Raw genomic sequence first — 19,012 nt, 5'->3', positions numbered from 1 at the left:
AAAGAAAACAGTAGAATGGAATAATGAAACTAAGAGCTGGTTCTTCAAAATAATTAAAATGGATCAAGCCCTAGCCAGCCTTATCAATGAGAAAACAGAAAACCTAAATAAATAAAATCACAAATGAGAAAAGAGAGATCACAATCAACACCAGAAGAATTACACAATTTCAGGAATACTATGAAAGATTATACGCTAACAAACTGGGAGACCTAGAAGAAATGGACAAATCCCTAGAGGGGAACACAGGCAAGGCAACAACCTTTTTGAACTAGAATACCTAGAAATGTGCAAACGAGCAGAAATTAAATAGGAAGAAATAGAAAATATGAACAGACCCATAACTAGCAAAGAAATTGAATCACCAAGGCACCTGGGTGCCTCAGTGGTTGAGCATCTGCTTTGGCTCAGGTCATGATCCCAGGGTCCTGGGGAATCACGTCCCACATCAGGCTCCCCGGATAGAGCCTCATTTTCCCTCTGCCTATAACTCTGCCTCTCTGTGTCTCTCATGAATACATAAGTAAAGATGCAGTCACTGTGGAAAACAGTCTGGAGGGTCCTCGAGAAATTAAAAATAGGGGATCCCTGTGTGGCGCAGTGGTTTGGCCCCTGCCTTTGGCCCAGGGCATGATCCTGGAGACCCGGGATCGAATCCCAGTCGGGCTCCCAGTGCAAGTAGCCTGCTTCTCCCTCTGCCTGTGTCTCTGCCTCTCTCTCTGTGACTATTCTAAAAAAAAATTTAAAAAAAGAAGTTAAAAATAGAGCTACCCTACGATTCCAACATTACACATCTAGGTATTTACCCCGAGGATACAAAAGTAGTTGAGTAGATTCGAAGAGGAACACGCAGCCCAGTGTTGGTAGCAGCGTTATCAACAACAACGAAACTGTGTATAGAGCCCAGATGTCCATCAACTGATGAATGGGCAGAGACGATGTGGTAAATATACACACTGCAACATCACTCGGTCAATAACAATGGGAGTCAATAATAATGTAACAATGGGTTACAATAACGTGGGAGAAGTGGAAGGGACTTATGCTAAATGAACTCAGTCAGTCAGAGAAAGACAGATACCAAATACCATACAATTGCATTCACATGTGAATTTTAAGAAACCAAACAAACTGGTAAAGGGGCAGAGGGGGGGATGAAAGAAGCAAACAAAAAAACACACTCTTAACCACAGAGAATAAACTAATAAATAACAGGGGAAGGTGGGGGGATGGGGAATCAGGGGATGGGGATAGTGGAGGGCACCTGTGACCAGTACCAGGCGTTGTATCCAGGGGTCTAACCACTATGTGGTAAACCTGAAACTATATCATACTGTGTTTACAAACAAGACTTCAAGTATAACTTTAAAATAATAATTGGTAGTATAGAGGAAACATGGGCACACAAGAGATAAAATCAGAAAGGAAACTGAAAATCCTGAGTCTTTAGAGCCACAAATCCCCTCCTTAGCTCAGCTCAGGAGAAGCCTGCCATGCCTATTCTCACCCCAGCAGAAGCCTGGATTTTGATCCTCTGTGGAGGCCGCTGACTTGGTGGAGTCAGGCTATCTTTGATCCCAAAACCTAAATAGAGTGCAGAAAACTAAACTGCCCAAGATGCTAGGAGTCCCAGTGCAGGCATATGCTAAGACCCAAACTCTAACGATACACAGACATAAGCCTAACCCTCCACTTAAGCCTAATGTTAACCTAACCCTTAAACAAGAACTATCACTAATCAAAAACCAAACACAAACCCCAAGACCAAAACACATTCACTGAACCTTCCTGCCAACCCTCACCCTAACTCCTAAACCTATTCTAAACCCTTAATCCTGACCCTTACCTTAAATCTAAACCTAAGCCTAACCTCTAACCCTAACCTTATCTTAATGTACTCAAATCCTATTCCTAACCTTAACCTGTACCCTAACCCTAACCCTCTAATACTAATCCTATTTCATACCCAAAAGTGTACTCTAACCTGTACCCTAAAACTAATCCCTAACCCACTGCCTAACCCTCTCTTACCCTTTTCCAAAACAGTACCCTGACCCTGACCTGACCCTAACCCTAACCCCTAACCAAACACTAACCCTAACCCTAGCCCTAACCCTATCCTAAACCTAACCCTTGCCCTAACCCTAAACCAAGCCCTAACTTTAACTCTAACCCTTAACTCTAACCCCTAACTCTAACCCCTAACCCTAACTCACACCCTAACCCCTAACCCTAACTGCAAACCTACCTGAAACCTAACTCTAACCATAACCCAAACCCCAACTCCTAACCTCCTGCCCTAATCCCTAAAGTCTAAACCCTACTCTAACTCCTGTCCCTAACCCAAACCCCCATCCTAACTCCTAACCACTGACCCTTACCCTTATCCCTCAAGCTAACCTCTAATCTGTAACCATAAACATAATCACTAACACCTAACATCTAACCTAAGCCTAACCACCAAATGAGTCCCCTCCCCTGTCCCTACCATTTATTCTACCCATTCACTTACCCTATGGTTCTAAGGAGTCCCTTCTGACATGGACGTGGCCCCCAATGGCGCCTCCAGAGTCCTCCAGGGGGTCCTGAGGAAGCCGGGCTCCGATGAGTGCGCACGTGGCCCCACGTGTTCCAGAGTCATAGTCAGCAGGTCCTGAGTACGCCGGGTCTCCTGTCACCATGGGTATGCCTCACATCCTCTGGAAGCCTCACAGCAGGTTCTCAGGAAGCCGGGGGCTCCTGTCAGCCTGGACATGGCCCCACGTCCCCCAGAAAACTCACCGTGCATCCTGAGGAGGCTGTGGGTTCCTGTCAGCCTAGACACAGCCCCATGTGTTCCAACGCCAAAGTGCAGGTCCTGAGGAGGACGCGGGTCCTCTCAGTCTTGACATGGCCCCACATTTTCCTCAGCCTCACCATAAGACCTGAGGAGGCTGGGGGCTCCTGCCAGCATGGACCTGGCCCCAAATTATCCCAATCCTTCACAGTGCATCCTGAGGAGGCCGGAGACTCCTGTCAGTGTGGATTCGGCATCCACATCTTTCTTAGGCCTCACCACAGGCTCTGACAAGACTGGGGTCTTCTGTCCGCATGGACGCATCCCCATATTTCCCGAAGTCTACACTGGGTGTCCTGAGGACATCAGCGTCCGGTTGTATGGACGTGGCCCCACGTCCTCCCGAAGCATCACCGCTGGTTCTGAGGTGGCCGGGACTCCTGTCTCTGTGGTTGCGGTCCTCAGCTTCCAGAAGACTCAACTTATGTCCTGAGGGGCCCTTTAGCTCCTGCCAGAGTGGACGCTGCGCCACATTTTTCAGAAGCCTCCCCACGTGTCCTGAGGCAGCCCATGGGCTCCTGTCAGGGTGGGTGCGGGCCCACAATTTCCTGAAGCCTCCCCGCAGGTTGAAGTGGCCCAGGGGCTCCTGTCAGGGTGGATGTGAACCCACATCTTCCTGAACCCTCACCGTGTGTTCTGAGGAGACCGGGGCTCCTGTCAGTGTGAACGCTGCCCAATATCCCCCTGAAGACTCCCCGCAGGTTCTGAGGAGGCTGCTGCTCATCAGCATGGATGTAACCCCACGTCTTCCTCAGGCCACCCCAGCACAGGCTGGCTCCTGTTAGTGGAGGCAGACGAGGCCTACTGCGCATGCGTACCTCCTGGGCAGTGCCTGGGCTCGGGCGCCCCCTGTGGGATGCTCAGATGCTGCAGGAGGCTGTGCAGGAGGCAGCATGCCCTTCCTGGGGCCCACCTCTGCCTCCTTCCAGGCTCCAGCTGTTAGCTTCGGAACTGTCTGACTGAAAAGGAGCCCAACACCCGGTTTCCTCAAAAATACTTAAGGAGAAGAAATTGTAGCCCACAGGACGCGAAATGAAATGTGGACCAGACTTTTACCAGGTCCTGTAAAACTTACTCAACCCTCTTCCACTGTGGGCGGGAGCACGGGCTAGTGCAGCCGCCTTGGAAACAGTGTGGAGGCTCCCCAGGAAGTTACAAATAGAGTCGCCCTGCGACCAGCAGGTGTACGGCCTGGAGCTCACTCCGAGGATACAGATGCAGTGAGACATGGGACAACTGCACCCAATGTCCACAGCAGCCGGGTCCACAGTAGCCACACTGTGGGAGGACCCTCGGTGCCCTGTGGCAGATGATGGATAAAGAGGATGGGAGATAGATGATGGTCATAGAGAGTGGAATGATACTCAGCTATCAAAGAGAAGGAAATCTTGCCATTTGCAATGACGTGGAAAGAACTAGAGGGATCATCTTAAGTGAAATAGGTCAGTTGGAAAAGAGAATGACCGTGTGGTGTCATTCATAGGTGGAATTAAAGAAGCAAAGCAGATGAACATCTGTGAAGGGAAGGAAAAACAAATAAGATGAAAACAGATGCAGGGAATACAGACTCTTATATATAGGAAACAAACTGAGTGTCGCTGCAGAGAGGGGACGGGGGAGGGGATAACGGGACCAGCATGATGGAGGGCACGTGATGTCACGAGCACTGCGGTTATCTCCAACCGGTGAATCCCTGAATTCTTCCTCTGAAAGTATAATACACTATACGTTAATTAATTGGGTTTAAATTAAATTAAGTTAAAAAATCAGTTGTATCAGAGCACGTTTCCTTCTGGACTCTCTGTTCTACTCCTTTGGCTTATGCTGGGACCAACCCTCGTGGGTCTGGTTTAAGTAGGCATCAGGCCTCGTCTATGGACCAGCCCAGGGCTAGAACTCACGACCCCTACATCAGGACTGGAGGTGAGGTCACGAGTTGGATGTTTAACAGACGGAGCCAGGGGGGGTCCCGTGGACAACACTGCTTTATCCTTTGTCTCTGTGACATCGTTTGAAATAGGAAAGTGCTGCATCCCACTCTGTCCTGCTTCTCCAATACTGATTTGCTGTCCCGGGTCATTTGTGGGGGCGGATGGATGTTATGGGTTTTTTTTCCCTATTTATAGGATCTGCCACCATGACTTGACAGGAATGACATTGAAATTGAGGGTGGCTTCAGGAACTGCGGACATTTTCACAAGATGAGGCTCCAAACCCTGAGCCCAGGATAGCCTCCCAGAACCTGGTATGGCTCAGTGCACAAGTCTTGTGCTCCTTTGGTTCAGGCTCATTTTTTATTCTCTGTGATGCTCCTGAGAATTAAGTCACGTCCGTCATTTCCTTCCTGAGTGCTCATTGTCAGGACACAGCAAGCCCCACAATAGAATAAAAACTGAGCCCAGGCCAAGGGCAGGAAGCCCCTATTAGAATGAGAACAGAGCTCAATGCCCTTGAAGGCCCCATATCAAAATGTAAACAGAACTTGAGGAATTCCTCCAGCCCTTCTGGAGGTCCCCGAGACCAGCCCTTAAAACTAAGCTAAAACCCACCTCAGGGTCCAAGTCCCTGCTCCGCTCTGTCAGGTATACTTGGACACAAGCTCGAGGTGGTAAATAAACCCTCGTGTGTTTGCATCACTGTTGGCTTCTCAGAGGTTTCTCGGATTCGCAATCTTGGGCACAACAGTCTGAGATAAAAATACAAACCAAAAGAAGCTCGGACACAGGTAGAGTGAACGCAGGATTTGGAGAGAAGCGGTGGAGACCCGGGGGCTTGGGGGCTCTTCTGTGGAGGCCCCTGCAGACTGGGGGGCAGGATATTCAGCCCCAGAGCCAAAGGACCCAGAGAGCCACCCGCATTCCCGCCCATCTGGGCCGGGTCTGAGGGAGCAGCACAGCGCCGCCCGCTGGAGGCCAGACGCGCTGACGCCCACCCCACCTTGACCCCGCAGATGCATCTCCCAGGCAGATGTGCACCTGACAATCAGCGCCATGGCCAACCCCAGAACCCGCACAAACCACTCGCTGCCACCAAGGTGTCAGACCACAGAGGCTGCAGAGCTTCAGCTCTGCTTGGAAAGTAGCTCTAGCTTCTTTTGTACTTTGGGCTTTATTTTCATTTATTTTCTTTGATTCAATTTATAAATTGCCTTATTTTAATTTTTATGTATGTACCTTATATATTTCTCATTTTTAGTTTCATGGTACTTTAATTGTGTTTCTTATTTGGGGATTTAGAATCTTTTAACAACCAGGCAAAAATAATCTGGTAGTTTTTTTTTGGGAGGGCAGTTGTTATTGTTTTTCTTCGTTTTTCTTTTTCTTCCTTCTTTCTTTTCTGGCAAAAAATAATGAGATGGAGAAATTCACCTCCATAAAATAATATGAGGTAGTACTCACAGATAGGAAGTCCATCAATACAAATATATGATGTCTAACTACAGTTTAAAAAAATGATTATAAAGATAGCATCTGGGCTGGAAAAGAGCACAGAAGAAAACTAGAGAATCCCTTACTGTAGAAATAAAAGAAGTAAAATCTAATCAGGCCAACGTTAAAAATGCTATAACTGAGATGCAGTACCAAGTGGAAGCATTAAAAACAAGGAAGGTTATGGACCACAAAGGAAGACTTTGGAATTCAGCCACTTATTAAAACAATAACATTCATATCATGGGAGACTCAGAAGATGAAGACAGAGGAAAGGTGGGCTTGCTCAGCCATTAGAAACGACAAATACCCACCATTTCCTTTAACGTGGATGGAACTGGAAGGTATTATGCTGAGTGAATTAAGTCAATCAGAGAAAGACAAATATTGTATGTTCTCATTCACTTGGGGAATATAGATAATAGTGAAAGGGAATATAAGGGAACGGAGAAGAAATGTGTGAGAAATATCAGAAAGGGAGACAGAACATAAAGACTCCTAACTCAGGGAAATGAACTAGGGGTGATTTAAGGGGAGGAGGGCGGGGGTGGGGGTGAATGTGTGACGGACACTGAGGGGGGCACTTGACGCGATGAGCACTGGTTGTTATTCTGTATGTTGGCAAATTGAACACCAATAAAAAGTAAATTTATTATTAAGGAAGGAAGGAAGGAAGGAAAGAAAGAAAGAAAGAAAGAAAGAAAGAAAGAAAGAAAGAAAGAAAGAAAGAAAGAAAGAAAGAAAGAAAGAGTGGCACCTGTGTGGCTCAATCTGTTAAGCTTCTGCCTTAAGGTCAGATCATGATCCAGGTCCCAAGGAAGGCTCCCTGTTCAGCAGGTAACCAGCTTCTCCCTCCCCCTCTGCCCCTCTAGCACATGTTTTTCACTCCTCTCTCTCTGAAATAAATAAATAGCATCTTTGAAAAAGAAACAAACAAACCCAGAGGGAAGAGAAATCTCCCATGAAGAAGATTTTCAAACAATTTGTGCAGACATTCCACCCTCAAGTTCCTGAGCATAGCTTCCCACTCTTAGGTGTGCAATACACATAGTAACTTCCTTCTACAAAATATATTATGAAAAACTTAAAATAATAATGATAATAATAATAACAATAATAATAAAGAATCACTTTACTACGGAGAAAGCTGAGAAACACTACCTCAGCAAGATGATCAGATCGATACCAAGACTGATAAATCATGTTGATAGTATCTATCCTTTATATGATATAATAAAAATAGCAGTATATCTCTGTATATAATCCACAAAAACAGTTCAATCATGAGATAAACGACAGACATGTCCCAACTGAGGGAAATTTTACAAAATACTCTACTTCTCAAAGTGTTCCAGTTCAACAACAACAAGGAAAGGCTGAAAGACTGTCACAATCCAGAGGAGCCTAAGAAAACATGAGGACAAATGGAGTGTGATATGAGGGATGGTGATTTAGCAAAAACTAGGGAAATCTGAATAAAGTATGGTCTTTGGTTATTGCAAAAATTTTAATATTGATTCATTAGCTAATATTTGTACCGTACAGATATAAGATATCAATAATTGGAGAAATTGAGTGCAAGTGCATGAGAATTCTCTGTACTATCTTCTCAATTTCCCTATAAATCTTTGTTTTCTTTCTAAGAAATAAGATTTAATTTGAAAATTGACTTAAATGAATCAGGCTCCAGTGTGAAAAGATTTTAAGAATCGTTGAATTATCTTTTGCCTTATTCTTAAAAAGTTCCTTCGATGGGAACAAAGTAAGAATTTTATATCAGAAGGAAATAAAAACACTTATGAACACGTATAATGCCTCTTCAACCTGAAAAGCAGTAAAGGATTATAAATAGCAAAAATGAGATAAAAATACTTCTATTATAATAGACACCATATTGCAAGGGCATTTAAAATTAGCAATGTATAACATTTATTTCCTTGACATTTGTCTTCCAAAGAGTTCACAGTGTTTCAGTGTCAGTTGAAACAGGGGAAGAATCCTTCACATAATAATAGGACCATTGGGTCTAATGTCTCTCAATTATTTCCAAATCCATAAAGATGCATTTCCTGAGGAGTTACTTAGCTGTGAAAAAGAGATGAGAAACCCTCATCCCTTTGAATTACTTGTGTCAGAATATTTTAACCATAGTATTATGGATAGTAAATTATCCTTATAAACAGGAAATAGGTCTAAGATTGGAATCTGAGCAATCAGATGGGCAGAGAAAAAATGCTTTAACTTGCTCCTGCACTTTTAAAGACAAAGGAGAACTTTTCTATGTACAAAGTCAGTTGTCAAGATAGCCTTAGGGAATAAGAGTCTGCAGCATCTAATCCTGCTGCACTGCCGGGACCCCCGTGCCCCAGGTCTTACTGATCTCAAATCCCTGGGCCTGTCCCCCCAACACAGGCTGCCACGCTGAGGTCATTTGCAATTTCTCTCTTAGGAGCTCCAGGGAGGGGGGCATGAGCCAATAGGATGGGACGGGATGCTTGGAGGCTGAGAACATTACGGCCATTCTACCTTAAGTTCAGTATTAGCACAGGTCCAGCAAACCCAGGCCCCTGTGAAGAAGAACTGAAATTTGCATTACTTCAGTTACTGGAAAAAAACAAAAGTTTACAGCTTAATGTCTTAGAAAGCCCCACAATAGAATAAAAACTGAGCCTAAGCAAAGGGCTGGAAACCCCAATTAGAATGAGAAGAGAGCTCAATGCCCTTGAAGGCCCCATATCAAAATGTAAACAGAACTTGAGGAATTGCTCCAGCCCTTCTGGAGGTCCCTGAGACCAGCCCTTAAAACTAAGCTAAAACCCTCCTCGGGGTCCAAGTCCCTGTTCCACTGTGTGGCCTATACTTGAACCCATGCTCGAGTTTGTAAAACAACCCTCGGGTGTTTGCATAAGTGTCGGCTCCTTAGTGGTTTCTCGGATTCGCCATCTTGGGCACAACACCCCTATGACCCCTCCCCACCTGGACTGACCTCCTGTCCCCTCCCACCCAAGCTGACCCTCACTCACCTCTCCGCCCACAACTGGGCACAGGCCCTCACACAGTTCCACGGGCATGGTGGGCACTCCCGCCATCCCCAGCCTCCCAAGGGAAGGAAGGAGGTTTCGGCAGGACACACTCCCATGGTGGCCCCAGGGCTCCCTGCCCAGGAGAGCACCTGGTGACAGGTCGGGGTCTGTGTCCCTGACACCAGCTCCTCCTCCCCGGTTTTCCCACAGGAAATGAAGGAGGAGGCCCTGGTCTCCTCCAGGGACATCACGCAGGTGGACCTGGACGTCAACAGGACGTTCAGCAGTCATATCATATTTTGGGACTACTACAGGATAAGGTGAAGTTGAGGGGCCAGGGGGGATCAGGACCCAGGAGAGGACTGGGGGATTCAGGGTAGGGAAAACGGGGCTTCTGAGGCGGGGGACAGAACAGCAGCCAACAACACACCGCTCCATGGTAGGGTGTTGGGGATGACCTCTGTGCCCCCACCCCCGGGGCCTCGGGGATGAGTAGGCCACTAGGATGGGGACTCCAGGACTTGCCATGGGAGCTGAACCCCAAAGGGGAGAGGGACGACCCCCTGAGAAGCAGGGGATGGGTTGGTGGCATGGGGGGCAGGAACCAGACCTGGGTGCCAGGCGGAATGGGTGCGGCTGGAGCAGACCACACTTCTATCCCATGAGGGTCGGACGGGTCAGAGTGACACCCACTCTCGGTGCTTTACATGTTTCTAAATTCTATGCATTTAATTTGAGACAATTTGCAATTTGCAACCACACATAGTATGATGAACCTCAGATAATGTCCCTGGTCCAGCCAGGGTCCTGCGCTGACGACACCGTGCCCCAGGGGCGGGTGTCACAGCAAATCCCAGCCTGGAATCGCCTTTAAGTGTAGACGTCTCCTTGTGCATCTTAGAGGAAGGGGATGCCCTGTGTCCGCAGGCCCACCACGACATCCCACTCATTCCCCACACCCACTCCATCCCCCTACATCATCATTCCCCATGGCATCCCACCTACACCATCCCCCTCAAGCCCACACAGCCCCACACAATCCCCACCCACACTATACCCCAACACCATCCCCCCTACACCATCCCCCACAATCCAACACTATCATACGCCTGCCCCCACACCATCCACCCCCACACCAATGGCTCCCAGCAAGGACGCAGTACAGGTGCCCCCTGTGGGACATGCTCAGCCTCCCCGGGGTTCTCTGGATACCCTGCTCCCATCAGAAGCCCGGGTGTCCCATAGAGTACCCAGGGGTTGCAGGGAGGAGGGAAGACAGGGAGCCCCCAACAGGGTGTGTGCAGGTGAGTGATGCAAAGGACGCACTGTGCCCTGTCTCCGCCCACTGTCCCTCCTGGATGCGGCACACACTGCACAGGACACCAGCCCCTAACACAGGGGGATCTGGGCTGGCCTGGCCCTGGGCTCTGTGAGGGCGGGGGTGATTTGAGCCACCGCCCCAGGCCCAACAAAAAGACTAATGGGATCCAGCCCCCCATGGCCCTCTCCAGCCCTGGATTATGGCGCCATGCTGAGCGAGCCCTCTCACAGCTGGATGTGGCCTCCTGGGCTCTGGGCGTACCCCATAGATCCAGGTCGCTGACCTAGGGCAGCCCTGGGGATCCCGGGACACCCAAGGTTGAGGAGAGCAGAGGTGGGCCGGTGGGTCCCACCCACACCCACACCAGGAGGCAGGCTCCTCCAGGTGCTGGGGCCCCAGGGGCCCCGTGGCTGGGGTTCAGCTGCTCTGCGGAGACCCAGCTAGGAACCCATGAGCTGCAGGTCAAGGTCAGCTCTGCTGTCCTCAGAACCGTCTCTCAGGCTGAAACCTCAGGACACATGCCCCCACCCGAGGTCCACACGTGCTCCCAGGTGGGGGACTCCAGCACTCGCACCCCACCCATGTGATTCTTGCCCTCCCCTAAAGGACAGACATTCCCTCCACAGGGGAAGGCGCCCACCCTCCACTCTGAGCCCGTTTGCTGTAGAATGTTAATAAAGTGTTGTGGTGCGAAAATGCACAGCCAGACCGTTTCTGTGTCTCCCAGAACTCTGTGCACGGGGCGTGGATAGACCCACAGAGAGGAGGAGGGGGCACCACCCAGTCCCCAAACAGCCCCTGCATGGGCACTGCAAGGCACACACAGCTGACGTCCCCACATTCCTTCCAGGGGCGGCCAGATGCCAGGGTCAGGACCCCACAAACTATCCTGGGACTGAGCCTGTGTCCCACGGGCCAGGAGGGCCTGGGACAGAGTGATGACTAGGGAGCCTCAGGTCACCAGGGTCTCGGTAAAGCGACCTTGGATGTCTGTGCTCCCTCTGTCAAGGGGGCTGGGGCTGGCTGGTTTCTGGGGTACTTCTTCCCCTCCCCGCAATTCTGTGCCTGTGTGCCTGGGGAACAGAGGGCCTGTGGGCCTGTCAGCGTGACCCTGGAAGGGATGTCAGGAGAGCAGGCCCTTGTGTTGTGCCCAGGATTGCAAATCCAAGAAACCACCGATGAACCCACACTGATGCAAACTCCTGAGGATTTCTTTACAAGCTGAAGCTTGAGTCCAAGTGCACCTGACACAGCGGAGCAGGGATTTGGACCCTGAGACTAAGAGGCGTAGCAGCTTTATAGGGGCCAGTGGCCCATGGGATACACAGAAAGTTACACAGTCGTGTCGGTCCACATGCAGGTGGCCGATTGAATTACACCTTACCCTATAGGATCCACTTGACCTGGCCTATTACTTTGGTCAGAATCGGCGTGCAGTTTTGGCGGGCACAAAGCAGGGTTACATTGTTATGAGCCGATTTCCGATTAGGGTATGCCCAGCGGCTTGACTGGGTTGGGGCAGCACCTTAAGACATAAGTAGGTCATGTGGGGGTCATAGGGGAGGTGGCGGTTGTAGCACAAAATGGAATTAGTCCTGCTCTGCTTGTCCAGGGGTAGGGGATTTTTGTTAACTTTCCTGGGTCCCACACTTGCAGATCACGCACCTGGGTCACCCTCACCAGGTGGACTCAGTGTGCATACCTTGAGGTGCTGGATCTCTCACACCAGCGTGTAGAGGGCACCCTCCTCGCCCTAGTGAGTAAGGGCTGGGTGAGCATGGGGCTCGGCTTGAAGGCCAGGCAGCACAGGGGACCGAGGAACACCAGCCCCATCACCACCCCTACTCCCACACACAGGCTGCCCCATGGCTCCCTGTAATAGTCACCCGGCGCCTCTGGAGATCCCCCCAGGGCGGCCCCGAGGTCCCGCTCCCTGCTGGAGAGGCATCGGGAGAGGAGAAGCAGGTGGCGCTCGGGGAGACCCCCTGCCGGACATGGGAATGTGGCCGAGCCAGACCTTCCACCTCAACTGACCCTCCAGCTGAAATTCACTACAGGAGCGAGCCCCGGGTCTACACGGGGGGTCCTGAGGACATCAGCGTCCAGTTGTGTGGACGTGGCCCCACGTCCTCCCGAAGCATCACTGCAGGTTCTGAGGTGGCCGAGGCTCCTGTCACTGTGGATGCGGCCCCCGGCTTCCAGAAGACTCAACTTATGTCCTGAGGGGCCAGTTAGCTCCTGCCAGAGTGGACACAGTGCCCCATCTTTCAGAAGCCGCCCCACATGTTCTGAGGCGGCCCAGGGGCTCCTGTCAGCGTGGATGGGGTCCCACATCTTACTGAAGCCTCCCCGCGGGTCCTGAGGCAGCCCAGGGTCTCCTGTCAGGGTGGGTGCAGAACCACAATTTCCTGAAGCTTTCCCGCAGGTCCTGAAGCGGCCCAAGGGCTCCTGTCAGGGTGGATGTGGGCCCACATCTTCTTGAACCCTCACTGTGTGTCCTGAGGAGACCGGGGCTCCTGTCAGCGTGAACACTGCCCAATATCCCCCTGAAGACTCCCCGCAGGTTCTGAGGAGGCTGTGGCTCATCAGCGTGGACATGTCCCCATGTCTTCCTCAGGCCTCCCCAGCACAGGCTGGCTCCTGTTAGTGCAGGCAGATGAGGCCTACTGCACATGCGTGCCCCTTGGGCGGTGCCTGGGCTTGGGCGCCCCCTGTGGGATCCTCAGGCACTACAGGAGGCTGTGCAGGAGGCCATGCCCCTCCCAGGGCCCACTTCTGTCTCCTTCCAGGCTCCAGCTATGGCCTGTTAGCTTCGGAAACGTCTGACTGAAAAGGAGCCCAAACACACAGCTTCCCCAAAAATACTTAAGGAGAAGGAATTGGTGCACAAAGGACGCGAAATGAAATGGACCAGACTTTTACCACGTCCTGTAATCTCACTCAACCCTCTTCCACTGTGGGCGGGACCGCGGGCTGGTGCAGACACCATGGAAACAGTGTGGAGGCTCCTCCGGAAGTTACAAATAGAGCCGACCTGCGACCAGCATGTGTAAAGCCTGGAGCTCACTCCGAAGATACAGATGCAGTGAGACGTGGGACAACTGCACCCCAATGTCCACAGCAACTGGGTCCACAGTAGCCACAATGTGGGAGGACCCTCGGTGCCCTCTGGCAGATGATGGATAAAGAGGATGGGAGATAGATGATGGCCATAGAGAGCGGAATGGTACTCAGCTATCAAAGAGCAGGAATTCTTGCCATTTGCAATGATGTGGATAGAAGTAGAGGGATCATCTTAAGTGAAATAGGTCAGTCGGAAAAGAGAATGACCGTGTGGTGTCATTCATAGGTAGAATTAAAGAAGCAAAGCAGATGAACATCTGTGAAGGGAAGGAAAAACAAATAAGATGAAAACAGATGCAGGAAATACAGACTCTTAATTATAGGAAACAAACTGAGTGTCGCTGGAGGGTAGGGGATGGGGGAGAGGATAACAGGGGACTGGCATGAAGGAAGGCACGTGATGTCACGAGCACTGCGGTTTTCTCCAACTGGTGAATTTCTGAATTCTTCCTCTGAAAGTATAATACACTATACATTAATTAATTGGGTTTAAATTAAATTAAGTTAAAAAATCAGTTGTATCAGAGCACGTTTCCTTCTGGACTCTCTGTTCTGCTCCTTCAGCTTAGGCTGGGACCAACCCTCATGGGTCTGGTTTGTTTAAGTAGATGTCAGGCCTCGTCCATTGACCAGCCCAGGGCTAGAACTCACGACTCCGAGATCAGGACCGGAGGTGAGGTCAGGAGTCAGATGCTTAACCGACGGAGCCAGGCGGGGTCCCGAGGACAACACTGCTTTATCCTGTGTCTCTGTGACATCGTTTGAAATAGGAAAGTGCTGCATCCCACTCTGTCCTGCTTCTCCAATACTGATTTGCTCTCCGGGGTCATTTGTGGGGGCGGATGGATGTTATGGGTTTTTTTTTCCTATTTATAGGATCTGCCACCATGATTTGACAGGAATGACATTGAAAGAGAGGGTGGCTTCAGGAACTGCGGACATTTTCACAAGATGAGGCTCCCAAACCACGAGCCCAAGATGGCCTCCCAGAGCCTGGTATGGCTCAGTGCACAAGTCTTGTGCTCCTTTGGTTCAGTCTCATTATTTATTCTCTGTGATGCTCCTGAGAAGGGAGTCACATCCGTCATTTCCTTCCTGAGTGCTCATTGTCAGGACACAGCAAGCCCCACAATAGAATAAAAACTGAGCACAGGCCAAATGCAGGAAGCCCCTATTAGAGCAGATCTCAATGCCCTTGAAGGCCCCATATCAAAATGTAAACAGAACTTGAGGAATTGCTCCAGCCCTTCGGGAGTTCCCCAAGACCAGCTCTTAAAACGAAGCTAAAACCTACCTCGGGGTCCAAGTCCCTGCTCCACTGTGTCGGGTATACATGGACACAAGCTCAAGCTTGTAAATAAACCCTCATGTGTTTGCATCAGTGTCGGCTTCTCGGTGGTTTCTCCGATTCGCAATCTTGGGCACAACAGTCTGAGATAAAAAAACAAAACCAAAAGAAGCTCGGACGCAGGTAGAGTGAACGCAGGGTTCTGAGAGAAGCGGCGGAGACCCGGGGGCTTGGGAGCTCTTCTGTGGAGGCCCCTGCAGACTGGGGGGCAGGATGCTCAGCCCCAGAGCCAGAGGACCCAGACACCCCACCGGCATCCCACCCATCAGGGCCGGGTCTCAGGGAGCAGCACAGCACCGCCTGCTGGAGCCTAGAGGCGATGACGCCCACCCCGCCTCTGACCTCCACAGGTGCAACTCCCAGGCAGATGTGCACCTGACAATCAGCGCCAAGGCCCATGCCCAGACCCCACACAGACCATTCGCTGCACCAAGTTGTCAAACCAGAGAGGCTGCAGATCTTCAGCTCTGCCTCGAAAGTAGAGTCTAGATTCCTTTGTAGTTTGTGCTCTTTTTTCATTTATTTTCTTTGATTCTATTTTATTAATTGCCTTATTTTAACTTTTATGTATGTACCTTATATATTTCTTATTTTTACTTTCATGGTACTTTAATTGTGTTTCATATTTTGGGATTTAGAATCTTTTAATGAGCAGGCTAAAATAATCTGGTTTTTTTTGGGGGGGGGAGGACAGTTGTTACTGTTTTTCTTGGTTTTTCTTTTTCTTCCTTCTTTCTTTTCTGGAATAACTAATGAGATGGAGAAATTCTCCTCCATAAAATAACATGAGGTAGTACTCACAGCCAGGAGTTCATCAATACACATATATGATGTCTAACTACAGTTTAAAACAATGATATTAAAGATAGCAGCTGGGCTTTTTCCAGAAGAAAACTAGAGAATCCCTTACTAGAAATAAAAGAACTAAAATCTAGTCAGGCCAACGTTAAAAATGCTATACCTCTGATGCAGTCCCAAGTGGAAGCCTTAAAAACAAGAAACGTTATAGACCATAGAGGCAGATTTTGGGAACTCAGCCACTTATTAAAACAATAACATTCAGGGGATCCCTGGGTGGTGCAGCGGTTTGGCGCCTTCCTTTAGCCCAGGGCGCGATCCTGGAGACCCGGGATCGAATCCCACGTCGGGCTCCCGGTGCATGGAGCCTGTTTCTCCCTCTGCCTGTGTCTCTGCCTCTCTCTCTCTGTGTGCCTATCATAAATAAATAAAAAAAATTAAAAAAAATAAAACAATAACATTCATATCTTAGGAGACTCAGAAGATGAAGAGAGAGAACAGGTGGGCCTTGCTCAGCCATTAGAAACGACAAATACCCACCATTTGCTTCAACATGGATGGAACTGGAAGGTATTATCCTGAGTGACGTAAGTCAATCGGAGAAGGACAAACATTGTATGTTCTCATTCATTTGGGGAATATAGATAATAGTGAAAGGGAATATAAGGGAAGGGAGAAGAAATGAGTGGGAAATATCAGAAAGGAGGACAGAACATAAAGACTCCTAACTCTGGGAAAGAACTAGGGGTGATTGAAGGGGAAGTGGGCGGTGGGTGGGGGTGAATGGGTGACGGGCACTGAGGGGGCCACTTGACGGGATGAGAACTGGGTGCTATTCTGTATGCTGGCAAATAGAACACTAATAAAAAGTAAATTTATTATTAAAAAAAAAGAAAGAAACAAAAAGTGGCACCTGGGTTGCTCAGTCAGTTAAGCTTCTGTCTTAGGCTCGGATCATGATCCAGGTCCCAAGGCAGGCTCCCTGTTCAGCTGGGAACCTGCTTCTCCCTCTCCCTCTGTCCCGCTCGCTCATGCTTTTTCTCTCCTCTCTCTCTCAAATAAATAAATAACATCTTTGAATAAAAACAATCAAACAAACCTAGAGGGAAGAGAAATCTCCCATGTAGAAGAATTTCAAACAATTTGTGCTGACATTCCACCGCCAAGTTCATGAGCATATCTTCCCACTCTTATGTGTGCAATACACATAGTAACTTCCTTCTACAAAATATATTCTGAGAAACTTAAAATAATAATGATAAAATAATAATAATAATAATAATAATAATAATAATAATAATAATAATAAAGAATCAGTTTACTACGGAGAAAGCTGACAAACCCTACTTCAGCAAGATGATCAGAACGATGCCAAACCTGATAAATCATGTAGATAGTATCTATTCTTTATATGATATAATGAAAATGGCAGTATATCTTTGTATATAATCTACAAAAACAGTTCAATCATGAGATAAACAACAGACATGTCCCAACTGAGGGAAATTTTACAAAATACTCTACTTCACAAAGTGTTCCAGTTCAACAAAAATAAGGAAAGGCTGAAAGACTGTCACAATCCAGAGGAGCCTAAGAAAACAGGAAGACAAATAGAATGTCATATGAGGGGTGGTAACTTAGCAAAAACTAAGGAAATCTGAATAAAGTATGGTCTTTGGTGAATGCAAATATTTTAATATTGATTCATTAGCTAATATTTGTACCGTACAGATATAAGATATCAATAATTGGAGAAATTGAGTGCAAGTGCATGCAAATGCTCTGTACTATCTTCTCAATTTCCCTATAAATTTTTGTTTTTTTCCTAATAAATAAGATTTATTTTGAAAATTGACTTAAATGAATCAGGCTCCAAGTGTGAAGACATTTTAAGAATCGTTGAATTAACTTTTGCCTTATTCTTAAAGAGTTCCTTAGATGGGAACAAAGTAAGAATTTTATATCAGAAGGAAAGAAAAACACTTAGGAACACGTATAATTCCTCCTCAACCTGAAAAGCAGGAACGGATAATAAATAGCAAAAATCGATAAAAATACTTCTAGTATAATAGACACCATATTGCAAGTGCATTTAAAATTAGCAATGCATAACATTTATTTCCCTGACATTTGTCTTCCAAAGAGTTCACAGTGTTTCAGTGTCAGTTGAAAAAGGGGAAGAATCTCAGGGAAGAATCCTTCACATAATAATAGGACCATTGGTAATAATGTCTCTCAGTTCTTTCCAAATCCATAAAGATGATGAGAGACTGAGCTGTGAAGAAAGAGAAGACATTCCCTCATCCCTCTGATTTACTTGTGTCAGAATATTTTAACCATAGTACTAGGGATAGTAAATTATCCTTATTAACAGGAAATACGTCTCAGATTGGAATCTGAGCAATCAGAAGTGCAGAGAAAAAAACACTTTGACTCGCTCTTCATCTTATAAAGAGAAAGGACAGCTTTTCTATGTACAAAGTCGGTTGTCAAGATAGCCTCAGGGAGTAAGAGTCTGCAGAATCGAATCCCACTACACAGCTGGGTCGCCCAGGAGCCAGGTCTTCCTGATTACAAATCCCTGGGCCTGTCCCACAACACAGGCTGCCAGGCTGAGGTCATTTGCAATTGCTCTCTTAGGAGCTCTGGGGAAGGGGGAAGGAGCTAGATACGATGGGAATGGATGCAAGGAGGCCGAGAAAATGAAGGCCTTTCCACTTTAAGTTCAGCGTTCGAACACGTCAAGCCATTCCCAGGCCCCTGTGAAGAAGAGCTGAAATTTACATTAATTCAGTTACAGGAAAAAAACAAAAGTTTACAGCTTATTGCCCTGGAAAGCCCCACAATAGAATAAGAACTGAGCCCACGCCAAGGGCTGGAAGCGCCTATTAGAATGAGAACAGAGCTCAATGCCAATGAAGGCCCCATATCAAAATGTAAACAGAACTTGAGGAATTGTTCCAGCCCTTCTGGAGGGCCATGAGACAAGCCCTTAAAACTAAGCTAAAACCCAACTCAGGGTCCAGGTCCCTGCTCCACTGTGTTGGGTTCGGGGGTACTTGAACGCAAGCTTGAGTTTGGAAATCAACCCTCATGTGTTTGCATTGGTGTCAACTCCATAGTGGTTTCTCAGAT

Source organism: Canis lupus, chromosome 26 (assembly GCF_048164855.1).
Source record: "Canis lupus baileyi chromosome 26, mCanLup2.hap1, whole genome shotgun sequence".
In the NCBI taxonomy this organism is placed as follows: Eukaryota; Metazoa; Chordata; class Mammalia; order Carnivora; family Canidae; genus Canis; species Canis lupus.
This window is presented reverse-complemented; position numbering follows the sequence as displayed.